Source organism: Medicago truncatula, chromosome 5 (genome assembly GCF_003473485.1).
Source record: "Medicago truncatula cultivar Jemalong A17 chromosome 5, MtrunA17r5.0-ANR, whole genome shotgun sequence".
Taxonomy (NCBI): Eukaryota; Viridiplantae; Streptophyta; class Magnoliopsida; order Fabales; family Fabaceae; genus Medicago; species Medicago truncatula.
The window spans coordinates 40,712,442-40,725,665 of record NC_053046.1 but is presented as its reverse complement, the minus strand read 5'-3'; positions in this window follow the sequence as shown (position 1 = coordinate 40,725,665).

Below are 13,224 nucleotides of genomic sequence, written 5' to 3'. Positions count from 1 at the left end.
TGTGTTTTATTTTTTTTTCATCCCATCTTTATTTAAGTCTTCTTGTTTTTCATTTTTAAAGAAAAAAAATTTATTATTGGCAATGAAAAGCTAATATATCCAAGTGTGTATATATACACTAATCTAAACACAAGTGTGCTTGGATGCCAAAGCTAATATATACAAATTACATCAAAAACAGGTGTGCTAAACAACAAAAAGAACCTGAAAATTGTACATGAATCTCGAGCTTTGTCAAAAAAATTCCATAAAGATTAAAAGTCCTAAATGATAATTTGACTAATAGTTTTTTTCTAAATTTTAGAAACTTAATTCAACATTGGTAGCATAAGAATGGTGATAATGCTTCAACTAGCCTTATTCGCAATGAATGGTGTGGTGGCCGACAATAAAATGGGTAAATTTGTATCATATGAAATTTCTTTCACGAGCTAGACTTAAAATTCAGAAAATATCAATCACATAGCCTTGGAGCATGATCAACAGAAGAAAGCATAAACATGCATGCATGTAGAGTACAAATGCTTGCAAATCATTGAAGAGAAAATCCCATCATCATCGGAACGCTGCCATGGGTTACTAGAAAATTGATCGGAGAACTGTCGTGTATCCGCCAGGGTCCGTCGTGGTTAGTGGCGGCCATTGACCACAGCAGCCACCCCATCACATTTGTTTTTGGAATTGAGCCACCCCATCACGTTTTTTATTATTTAATTAATATTATGAAATATTTCTGAATTATTTAATTCATTGGCCTTTCCTAAAAAAAATCACCGGGCTAAACAGAAAAATTATTATTTGGTCTTGCTACATAAAATATGTTTGGACATGTTTCAAATTAATAATACACTAGGTTACTACCCCCCACCCCTCTTAAAAAAATACAGTAGGTTATTAAATTAGGCAAATTCTATTGTACACCCAATAAATTTGGATGTATCGATACACCAAATCATAAAATTAATAATAAATGAGTTGTTTTTTTGAAGAAAAATAATTATTTTCTATCATTGACAACTAAGATAATTAAATTTTATATACCAAAAGTTTCGACGAAATAAAATTTAATTTTTAAGAATTTTTATTACTCATAACAATGAATATTGATTATTTTTTATGATAAAATGTAAATTTTGTAATATGATCCTTATAAACAATGAAATGATGGTTTTTCTTATGAAATGATGTTTTCTAAAATATAAATATTGACAAATACATTTTTATTTTATTAAAGTGATCTTTAATTTATATATTTTATGAAACAAGAATAACGGTACACTCAAAATTGTGAGTGTACCATAGAAGTTCCCATTAAATTAATGTGTAGTGGGTTATTAAATTAGTTTATGGAGAAAAAAATTAATACACTTTAAAATATAGATTGGATGGACATTCATCTATTAATAATCTAATAATGGATGGATCATATGGATTTTATACTTAACATATTGGATTGAATGGACTTTTTTGAAAAACATTTATTGAAGTTTAATGGATAAATGGATTGTTTTTATTCATATATTAGGATCCAAATTCATATCCATCCAATCCAATCCATCCATTTGTAAATGTTATTTTTATTTGTGGAAGATGATCAAAAGGTTGAATCACCAAGTCTTCCGATTTCATCCTTCTTCTTCTCTCTTAGAAGAAAAAAAATTATTTTTATTAGTAGTTTTTCCTTGTTGTTTCTGCTTCACCCATCTCAAGGAGAATTTATCATCATTAGGATATATTTTGGAAAATGCTTAATGTCGCAAAACATTATTTCTTGAAAAAACACGAATAGGCTGACAAAGGGTAAAACGTTGAAAACAAGTATTTTTTCAACCGCTCATGTATTGTGCCAAAGAGAATATCTTACGTTGACAAGGCTTTTTTGAAGCATTTGTGAAATTGTCGTCGTGATATATAGCAACGCTCATATATTTTTCTACCATTATCATCTGCACTACAACACATGCTCGTTTGAAGACATATGCCTTTACTCTTGATGGATCAAATGCATACCTCGCATGGTCTAGTATCTTTTGGATTGCATGCTTCTGCATCCATTCTCACGCTTCCAATCATATCTGCTCCAACTCTGAAGACTTGAGAATTCTCTGATGTTGTGCAACATATCTATAGAGAGGCTTAAGGAGCCTTCTGAAGGGATTTCAAGAGGGGTTTATCGAAAATTTTAATCCGCTTAATGGAACAAATCTCATGAAACGGATCTTGATTAAATAATTAATCACAAATCATAAGCACATACTTAAACACTTTAAGGATTCCTGAGTTTATCCCTTGAAGTGCAGAACCTTTGTAGCAGAATAGTTTCTGATCACAAGCAAAGCAACGTAGCGATGTCTCTACTCAGTCCACACAAACAGATTTAGAGAGCGACGACTAGGGTTTCTAACTTTTTAGAATTTAGTTAAGCATTTTCAACTCATAACTTGTTTCAACACAAGGGTTCTATTTATAGAACCACTTGTATCCTCATAAAGCCAAACACTTAAGTATATATTGTACCTTACGGTGCACTATATATAACTTAAACACATTATACCTTACGGTAGACCGCAATTCTCTACTTTCATAAATTAAATAATAAATCATACTTAATTATTTAATTATTAATAAGTCCTACTTATTATTTTATAAATAAATCTTACTTATTTATTTCTCTCACTTATATGTCCTTTGTGTGTGACCCCTGTAGAATCCAATAACATTGGCAATAATATTAAATCACATATTTAATATTATAAATAGTTAGCGGTATCTAGCAACACAACACCGCTACCCAAGTGACGAGAATATCATGTGATCTGACGAAACATTTATGTGAAAATGATCATGTGTATAATTATCATTTTGCACTCATGTCTATATTGAACACAAGGCATAACATATGTCACCCTTGTCCAATTTATTATTGGGTTTGTAGACATTTCTCTTGTTATGTAGGAGGGGAAAATTCCATCTAGGTCACTCATGTCCCTCAACATGATTCGTGGAGTACCTACCAACCAACTTTATAATCATCCTATTCCAAACAACATTTGAATGGTGATAAAGCACTCGACTGAATATACCACTATCACTATGAGAATATTTTATGACACTTTTCATAACTTTTACTATGTAGTATTTTCATGGTGGGTCAATCCAATATAAATATTACTCCTAATATTTATATCTATGTGAAGACTTGATAACTCTTTATCCATGATCTGTGAAATATGACCATCAGTCTACCCACATAATAGTCTTCATGCTTTAATGATATCCCACTTCACAATAAAGCTTAACTATGGATATTTTAAGAATAGTGTCCTTACATTTACACTGTGTTTGGTTCTAAAGAGAAATTGTGAAGATAGAAATTGGTGAGGGAGAATGTGAAAAGAGAGAAATAAAAGAGAAATTGAGTAGATTTAGTGTATTGTTTGGTAGAAGAGAAAGATGATAGAAATGAAAGAGAGAGAATGGTTGATTGTTCATAAAAGTACAAAAATAACCTTGAATTTTAAAAACATGTCATTAAAGTAATTATTACTAACTTTTTTTTAACTTTAATTAACTTGTAGGAATTAATTCAATTAGTTTAAACTATGACAATTGATTATCAAATAAATTCATTGATTTAATAGTATTTTTATAATTTAATTTGTTCATTAAATAATCCTAGACCCAAAAAAAAAAAAAATCAACTTGATGATATATTGATATAGATGTGTAGTACGGTAGTAGTATATCCAAGGAGAGAGATGGGCAATATTGGAAACAGTGGACTCTCTCCTCTTTCTTCCCACAAGTGGAGAGAAACAAAATGTTGCTGGGACCCACACTGTTTAATTTCTCTGCCGTATTTCTTCGGTGCTCCAAACTGAAGAAATCATATGTTTCTTTGCTTTTTCTCTCTTCCCTTTCTCTTTCACGCCTATTTCTTGCCTACCAAACAAAGCATTAATGAGGTCTCACAATTAAGTTATACTTAATGTTCCATTAAACGAACCAACTATTCTAAGGACTTAACCATTTTGAAACAAAACAAAATCATTAAAGAAATGGCTTGTTATTATATATTCACAATATATATCTATATCAATATTATGATACAAAGCTAAACTCAGTCAACATAGATTGGCTATTAGGGCTTAATCCAACACCTTCATGTAATAATGGAGGAGGGCAGGGCCGGCCCTAGGGCATAGGCCGCAAGTGCGACGGCCTAGGGCCTTTGCCGGTAGGGGGCCCAAATTTTTTTTAAGGAGGGGGTGTATGTAAAAATATTTGGATTTTGGGGTATATATAGCAAAATTCTCTGAAAAGGCGCAAACTTTGACATGATATAAAAATGGGCTGAAATCTGTTTATTTTTTTGGCCCTTTAGTGAGATTTGCTATATATATCCCATGCAGCACAAAATTTCTATATACACCCTCCTATAAAAAACATTGATTGTTCTTAATAATATGCTCGAAAATATATTATCGAAGAAATTGGTGATATTTTTTTGGGCCCTTTGTTCCTAATAATGTGCTTCACTGATATTAAAAATATCGACGCTATTTATTATCGAATAATTTTCATAACAAAGCAAATTTTATTTTAGTTGAAAATGGGGTGCTAAAATTTCAGTTTACTTCGCATGTGCTATTTTTCTCTACTTCTAAGATATTTTATTTTGTTTTGGTGTATATAGAATATTTAATTTATTTTCAGATGTTTAAAAAACATTTATTTGGTTGTAAAAAACGAAATGAAGAGCTAAAAAAACACAAGAATGAGCTAAAAAACACTTATGATGTATTATGTAAGGGCCCTTTTTCATATTATGCATAAGGCCTGCAAAACTCTAGGAACGGCCCTGAAGGAGGGTTGGAAGTGTTTGTGCGACCTAGTAGCATATTACGTTATGTTTGGATATTTTCATTTCGATGATTTGTATATTATATTGTATTTGGATATTTTCATTTGCATATTTTATGGATGTATCATATTGTATTTGGATCTAAACTTGTCTTGCAACACATATCCTATAACCACTAATCTAACCAGAATAAAATCTTGGTCCCATCACCAACCACCCTTACCAGTCTCTCATCAAACCAATTTCCCACCCTCCAATCTTACACCTTTAGAATGGCTAAAATATCCCTCCACTAACTGGATCTTGTTCTCCCTCCCTCCTTCACCATGCCGTCCTTCTCACACTCCATCACTGCATCTTTTTACAGCTTCACAACAATTGCTCAACTTGTTTGACAAAATCAACAATAACAATCATTATTAGTTCCAAATAACTACCTAACAACTAAAACTTAATCAATTCCTATAATCCTAAATAGACATATATTAGATGATTTAGGTCATGCAATCACACAATACATCATTAAATTAAGGGAATAATTAAAAGGTAATGACCAACAATATCGTCCATGCGTGTAAAGGAACCCCAAATAACCGAAACCAAATTCATTTTTCTTGATTTGACAACGTTGGATACAAAACACTAAATTCCTCGAAGAAAGAGATAAACCAAAGACTTTTGTTCAACTCGTAGACACAATCTAAATGTCGGTAAATCTCGCATCTATAATTTGTTGTTGTAACTACGTATTATATCACAATCAGCCAGCGTTTGTACCACCCCATTACACGCCTACTGCCTATCCGTCAAAGCAACTTTAAAAGATAACATATACCTTCTCTTGAAGGAAAATCGAATTACAGAATAAACAACGGAATAAAATTTTTGTTTTTCTTTCCTTTGATCATCACAAAGTTGTCACGAATCCGTGATCGATTGTTACCTCGAAGTGTGCAGTCTGGAATCTTGATCACAGCTAAGCAAGCAGCAGAGCCTCTAGCAAGTCCACACAAACGGTGCTTCTCCAGGTCTCGGTGCTAGCTAAGCAATCAACAGTTTCATATTGTTAGGGTTTCTAAAAAACGTGTAACTCTGACTTCAGCACAAGGGTTCTATTTATAGAACTCCAAGTGTGCTATGCAAGTCAGATTTCAGTATTGGGCTTCCATAAGCCCAATAACGAGTTTAGTCTTTTGCTAACTAATTTTGTTATTTACTAAACGCACCCATCATATAAGTCATACTTATATTTCTCTTTTGACTATTCATTGTGTGTGACCCCATAGGTTCTAGTCACGTTGGCAATAATATTATATTTAATATTATAAACAATGAGCGGTATCTAGCAACACATCATTGCTACCAGTGTGACAAGAATGTCAAGTGATCTGACGAAACCTTTTCCATGATAATATTCATTTGTACAATTACTCTTTTGTCCTCGTATTTATATTGATCACAAGGCATAGATATTGTCCCCCTTGTATTGAACAATATTTATATTTCTTGATCCCGAAATATAATGAATAACGAATAAGTCTAATATCTCATATTGACTTAGTTCGGCATGACCATGCAACTTTACAGTCATATTTCATCAAGCCTAAAGATATATCTCCTGTTATGAGGAGCGACAAATCCCATCTAGGACACTCATGACCTATGAGATGTGGTCATCAGTCTACATACATAATAGTCTTGACGCTTTATTATTATCCCAATTCATATTAAAGTTTGAGTACGGATACATTTAAGAATATCGTTCTTTAAGGTAATGTAATCTCATGATTAAGTCACACTTAATATACCATTATATGAACTATCTATTCCAGGGACTTTATTAACATTATAACAAATATAATAAAGAGTGTCATATATTATTTAATAAAAAAAATTCATGATACATAACGTAAATTTAACATAAACTATTGACCTCTAGGGCATACACCAACATCCCTTGCCAGTCTCAATGTTGTTATTCTTTTCCCTCCCTCATAATAATTTTTTTTTCACCTCACCCTCACCAAATAACTCTCTTTTTTCTCCCTCACCTCCACCTTGTGCAACCCATTATTCCCCCTACCATCACCCTTACCAAAGAAATATTCTCCTTTGTTATAATGATATTATCATTTGTCTCTCGATGCTATCACTCGAGAGATCGCGAGTAGAGGTAGGTCTATATTCATGTATAACTTTTCGAGCTTATGTCATATAAATAATCGACTATTTTGCCACTGATGCATCAGAAGTCAGTTGTTCTACGGATCTCGTGTGACACACGATATTAATAGCGTCAAAGTTAATTCAAAGTAAAATTTTGATAAAAAAAAAAAACATTACACAATGTGCCTAAGTTATACACTGTTTTGTTCAAACAATATTATGACATTGCAAAATGGTAAAATATGATTTGACTGATATATATATAATTTTTTTTATATAGTGATTGTATGCGTAATTATTAAACTAACTTTTTTAATACCACGGGTTTGACCAACTCTCGTTACGTGTATCTAGTCATTTTTATATTACCTTCCTTTTATACTTATATCATTTTTTTTAAATATAAACAAAGAGTTCAGGACTATGAAATTTTTATCATATAGCCGACTAGTCTCTTCTGAATTTTCTTGAGCTTACTTTAGAGTATTATTTTTCATAGTCATGGTGAATAATTTTTGGGCTTTGCGTAGAGAATTAACCCAAAACAATGGCTCTAGCCCTCATGTTCAGCCTGATAGTCAAACTCCTAATAACCATCAATCAACAAATGGTTACATCACAATACCACAAACCATGATGCAAAGACCCCAAAACCATCATCTAATGGATGTCAACAATCAATCAACAAATGGTTTTACTCATCCTATTCAGCATGACGGTCAAACTCACAGTAACCATCAATCAACAAATGGTTACCTCACAACACCACAAATCATGCTCCAAAGACCCCAAAATCATCTCATGGGTGTCAACAATTTCAATCAAGGTATCAATCTTATTACTAATGTCTTTTTTTTAAACTTCATATCTTAAAAATAAAAATTTGTTTTAGTGATAGTAATCCACCATAAATTTGTGTCTTCATTTAATTTTTGCACGTCATTTGGGTTTGTTTGTATATGAATTTTCAAACATCAAATGTACAATATATGTGAACACGTGAGTGAAGAACAATAGATTTAAACACCAAAAGCTCATATTAAAAAAAATCATAGATTTGAATTTCGAAAGTTCATAGCAAATCGATCAAAACACGAAAAATGACATGAAAAAGTAAAGGTAAAGAACGAAACCGCTACATGAAAGTAGATTAAAGAACGTTGAGGCTCTCTAATATATTATAACTTTAAGTTAATATTTGTTTCACATGTCAAATGCAGAGAGGTACCAGAGGAATAACACTGCTGATGTTGGAACTATGTCAATGAGGAATTTTTCCTTTTCTGCCAATGATACTACATCATTCATAACAGCAACTCGATATGGTCGAGAGCTACCCTTAGGCTCAGGTCTAACAAGTAGCCCACAACAACATATGAGCTCAACCAACACTACTCTTCTTTCTTCATATCATCCAAACTTAGCTCGAAATTCCACATCCAATACTGTTGGTTCCCAAGGTTTTGCAAATTGGTCTCGAAATCATTCGAGACCGATTATTCAGAATCAAAGGAACTCTCGATATCTTCCATATGGAGAGGGTTCAAATCGTAGGAATAATTATTTTTTATCAAATGATTCCAACCTTCGTCCAACTGGTCATACGAATAGATTTCACAGTGTGAATGATGGCTCTATTCCAAGTTCAACTCCTACTCCATTTTGTCCTATTAACAATAATGATTTGAACGTGCTTCTTTCTTCTGGCAATGCTAACTGGGATTCAACTCGTGATACATCAACGAGTCATCGTGTGTTCGACATTCGAGACAACGAAGCTAGGAATAGATCAACTCCTCCTCCATTTTGTCCTATTAACCGTAATGACTTCAATCCTCATGCAGATGTTGATATGAATAGATTTCATGTGAATTATGGCTCGATACCAATTACAACTCCTCCATTTTGTCCTATTAACACTGAGGATATGAGCATGTTTCTCTCTTCTGGTAATGATAATTTGGATTCAGCTCATGAGACATCAACGAGCCAGAGAAGGCCAATGACTCCTCCTAATAACTGTTTTGAAACAATACAAACTGAAAAGAAAGAGCTACTTCTTTTCAAGGATACAGATCCTACAAGCCCAGTGCCTGAAGCTGCTGATGCAAATCAAAATAATGATGAGCGTTTGGATCTCTCGCTTCACTTATAAATTATGCAAATCCTATGTACTTTTGGTTTATTGAATCGTCACTTTTTCTACCTCATAATAAAATTTATGTGTTACAACTCTCATTAGAGATGACTCTCATTGCTGTATGTTTTTTGTTTTGTTTTGTCCACCATGTAATAGAATGAATTACTTTATGATTACAATCGAAATACTAGCGACTTACTTTTATTTAAAAATATATTTTTCTTTCGGTGTGTTACTTTATACATAGCTTTGTTTTAAAGGTGTTCTCATAAATAGACGGTAAAATTAAACCTCTTGAATTAATCAATCATTGTGTCACTACCGAGTTTTATAAAAATATACATACTTTCAAGCAAACATAATTTTAATGAAAACAAAAGTTTCTGGGTAGTTTTAAACAAAAAATATTTTGTTTCAAAATAGGTGCATTAATAATTTATGGATTTCTTTATCAAATTAAAAATAAAAATAATATATGGATTTGTATAGCGACAACACAATTTGCGAGTAATACGACTTTGTTTATTTTGATTTCCTGTCTTTGTGCGGTGTATTTTTTATTTTCCGTCTTTGTACTGTGTTTATTATATTCAGGTTGAAAGATTATTATCTTTGATCAAATGCAAATTCAATAAATGACTTTTGCGTCGTTAACTTTGCAGATTCGAAAACATTAGTATTTCGGTGGCTTGAATATAGTCATATTTGTAGGCATATGTACTCGACCGTTTTATGCTATTAAAATTGATGTTGTGAGTTTGCTCGCAGATTCATCGTTTTTCTTAGCGACTTTGAATATGTATTATATCGATGTACTTAATTAATTTAATTGAATGAATATCGTTTATTTGTCTATTTTAAAAATAAAAAAACAAGCTGATGAATTTAAAAGGTAATTTTTGCTCTCTAATGAGTTCTATAAAATCTGTTATTGGAGTAATATAAATATGTAGTATTTTTTTAATAATATCCTTACATAAATAAATTTTTTAAGGATGGTATAAATAACTTATAAGCTTGTGAAAAAAACTTATATGCTAACTTTAATTATTGTTCGAAATTAAAATGGTATAATTCTATCCGTTAAAAAGTGATTTCTTTGGCTAGAATACGACTTTGTTTATTTTGCTTTCCAGTTTTTGTTCGGTGAATTTTTTTTATTTTCCGTCTTAGTACAATGCTTATTTGATTCAGGTTGAAAGATTAGCTTTAATCAAGTGCAAATTCAAACCATACTGATTCTCCCCTTTCTTCCTCTCCCTCTTCTCTCCTTCTCAAACCCTAGCCGTCACCCCTTTATTCTTCATCTTCTCAGATGGGTGATTTAAGGTCAATTTTGACCCAAAATCATCCCTCCGAGTTGTTTTCCTTCTATCGTAATTGAATAAGTGATTTCACATATTTCTGTTTTCTTTTGTTTGTTTTTGTGATTTCGTTGAACGACTCTGATTGTTTTGATTTCCCGTCTTTGGACGGTGTGTTTTTTATTTCCACTCTTAGTACGATGTTTATTTGATTCGGGTTGAAAGATTAGCTTTGAGAAAGTGCAGATCCGATCAATGAATGACTTTGGCGTCGTCAACGTTGCAGATCCAGAGACATGAGTATTCCGGAGACTTGAATATAATCATGTTAGTCATATTTGTAGGCATATGTACTTTGCCGTTTTATGCTATTAACATGGATGATGTGAGTTTGTTCACAAATTCATCCTTTTCGTTTTTAGCTAGCGAATTTGGATTCATATTGTATCGATGTACTCTATCAATTTGAATGAATGAATATCGTTTATTTTTGTAAAAAAAAAAAGTGCAAATTCAATCAATGACTTTTACTTTGTTAGTGTTGCAGATTCGAAAACATGAGTATTTCGGTAGCTTGAATATAATTATATTTGTAGGCATATGTACCATGCCGTTTTATGCTGTTAACATGATGATGTGAGTTTATTTTTATATTCATCCTTTTTGTTTTTAGTGATTTTAAATATGTACTGTATCGATATACCCTATCAATTTGAATGAATAAATATCGTTTATTTGTAAAAAAAAAAAAAAAATTAAAATAAAATCAAGCTGATGAATTTAAAAGGTAATTTTCGCTCTCAAATGGATTTTAATAAAATCTATTACTAGGGTAATATACATATATAGTATTTTCATAATAATATCCTTACATATTTTTTTTAAGGATGGAATAAATATAAATTTGTCAAAAAAAAAATACTTATAAGTTAAACTTTAATAATTATTTGAAATTAAATTGGTGTAATTCTATCTGTTAAAAAGTGACTTCTTTTACTTTCTTTTTTTGTTAATTTTAAAAAAGTGATTTTTTTCCTTTAAAAAATTAAAAAAAGGTGATTGCTAGACCCTCATAATTAACATAACAACATTTTTATTTTTATAGAAAACCTTTTAACCTAAAATATAATGAACAAACATTCTCAAAATTATACATAAATATGTTAATTATGAAATAAAAATTAGCAAAAGTGCAAGTCCAGAAATGTTATTGTGTAATGAAGAAATTAAAGCTTATTCCTAAATATTTTTTTATAATAGTTTAAATCAAATATATGTGAAAATATATTTTATTCTACCTTATTTAACATTTAAACTATCATTCAAAAAAAAAAAAAATCCAAACTAATATAATTACCTTAATTTTAAATAATTCTATAAGAGGACGTCTAGTATTGACACGGTTCAAAGGTGAATCTTACTAGTTTTAGTAAATTTTAATAAAATATTATATCTAATCTCTATTTTCTATTATTATAAAATTCTTTTTTTTGTAAAAGATAGTAAGATTCCACATTTGGAACATTTTTAAATGGTCAATATTATATTAGCTTGACTCATAATAAAAATTACTTCTTTAAAAAAAAATTACTTACTTTTTATTTTAAATTTGTAAATTTTCCTTTAACTCATTTTTTAAGACTTTTTTCTTTTAAATATAAAGTAAGGAATTGAAAAAGATAATTAAAAATCAAAACCTTCTTAACCTATATATTTCAATTTAATTAATAATTATTTCTCAAAATAAAATAAAATTAATGAAATTTTTGCAATTATTAGTATATTTAAGAGGATTTCATAATTACTAGTATACTAAATATATTATTATATTGCTATAATTTTTATTTTTTTTGGTTACTAATTATTATTATTTTTAAGAAATAATTACATTTTTTTAAAAATATAATTTCTCTAAGGAATCTTATTAATGGTTTTGAATTGAATTGATCGGAAGGATTTAGAATGATATTAATAATGGTCAACTAGCTATTTTTTCTAAAAATTGAAGAAGGAGAAAAAAATTATCATTTTTTTTATGGTGGCCGGAGTTTGAACCCCGACCTTGCATATTTTTATGCATTGTCCCTGCTAACTGAGCTAAGCTCACGAGAACAAAAAAAAATCATTTAAAATAACATTTACAATCGTTTTAGAATTTTCAAATTAAATATTTACTACTGGTATTTTAGGACTCGTTTTTTTTATAGATTAAAAAAATATGATTTTTCATTTATATTGTTAAAAATGATATTTTGAGAATTTTTTCATTCACTAACTTAGATATATAATGTAAATAAATTTAACGTAAAAAAATAATTTATTTTTTTCAAAGTAAAAATGTTTTTACAATTTTTTTTTAAAAGTAATTCAAAATGTTTTTTAAATTTTATTATTCTTGGACACCACCAAAATAAAGTTTTACTCTTTGTCAAAACTTAAATCATGAACATCTAACTTATTAATCATTAGTTTAAAGGCTTAATTACACTTTTGGACCCCTATCTTTCCAAAAGTTGCGGTTATGGATTCCTAACTAATTTAAATACAAAACAGCCCCCTATGTTTTGATTCTTTGGCAGTTTTGGACCCCAAAGGCAAAAAAAAATAAAAAATTGACATGTGGCACCTCACTTAGGGTGTCACGTCAGCGTTGACCGAGTCAACAATAGACTGGGGGTCCAAAACTGCCAAAGAATCAAAACATAGGGGGCTGTTTTGTATTTAAATTAGTTAGGGGTCCATAACCGCAA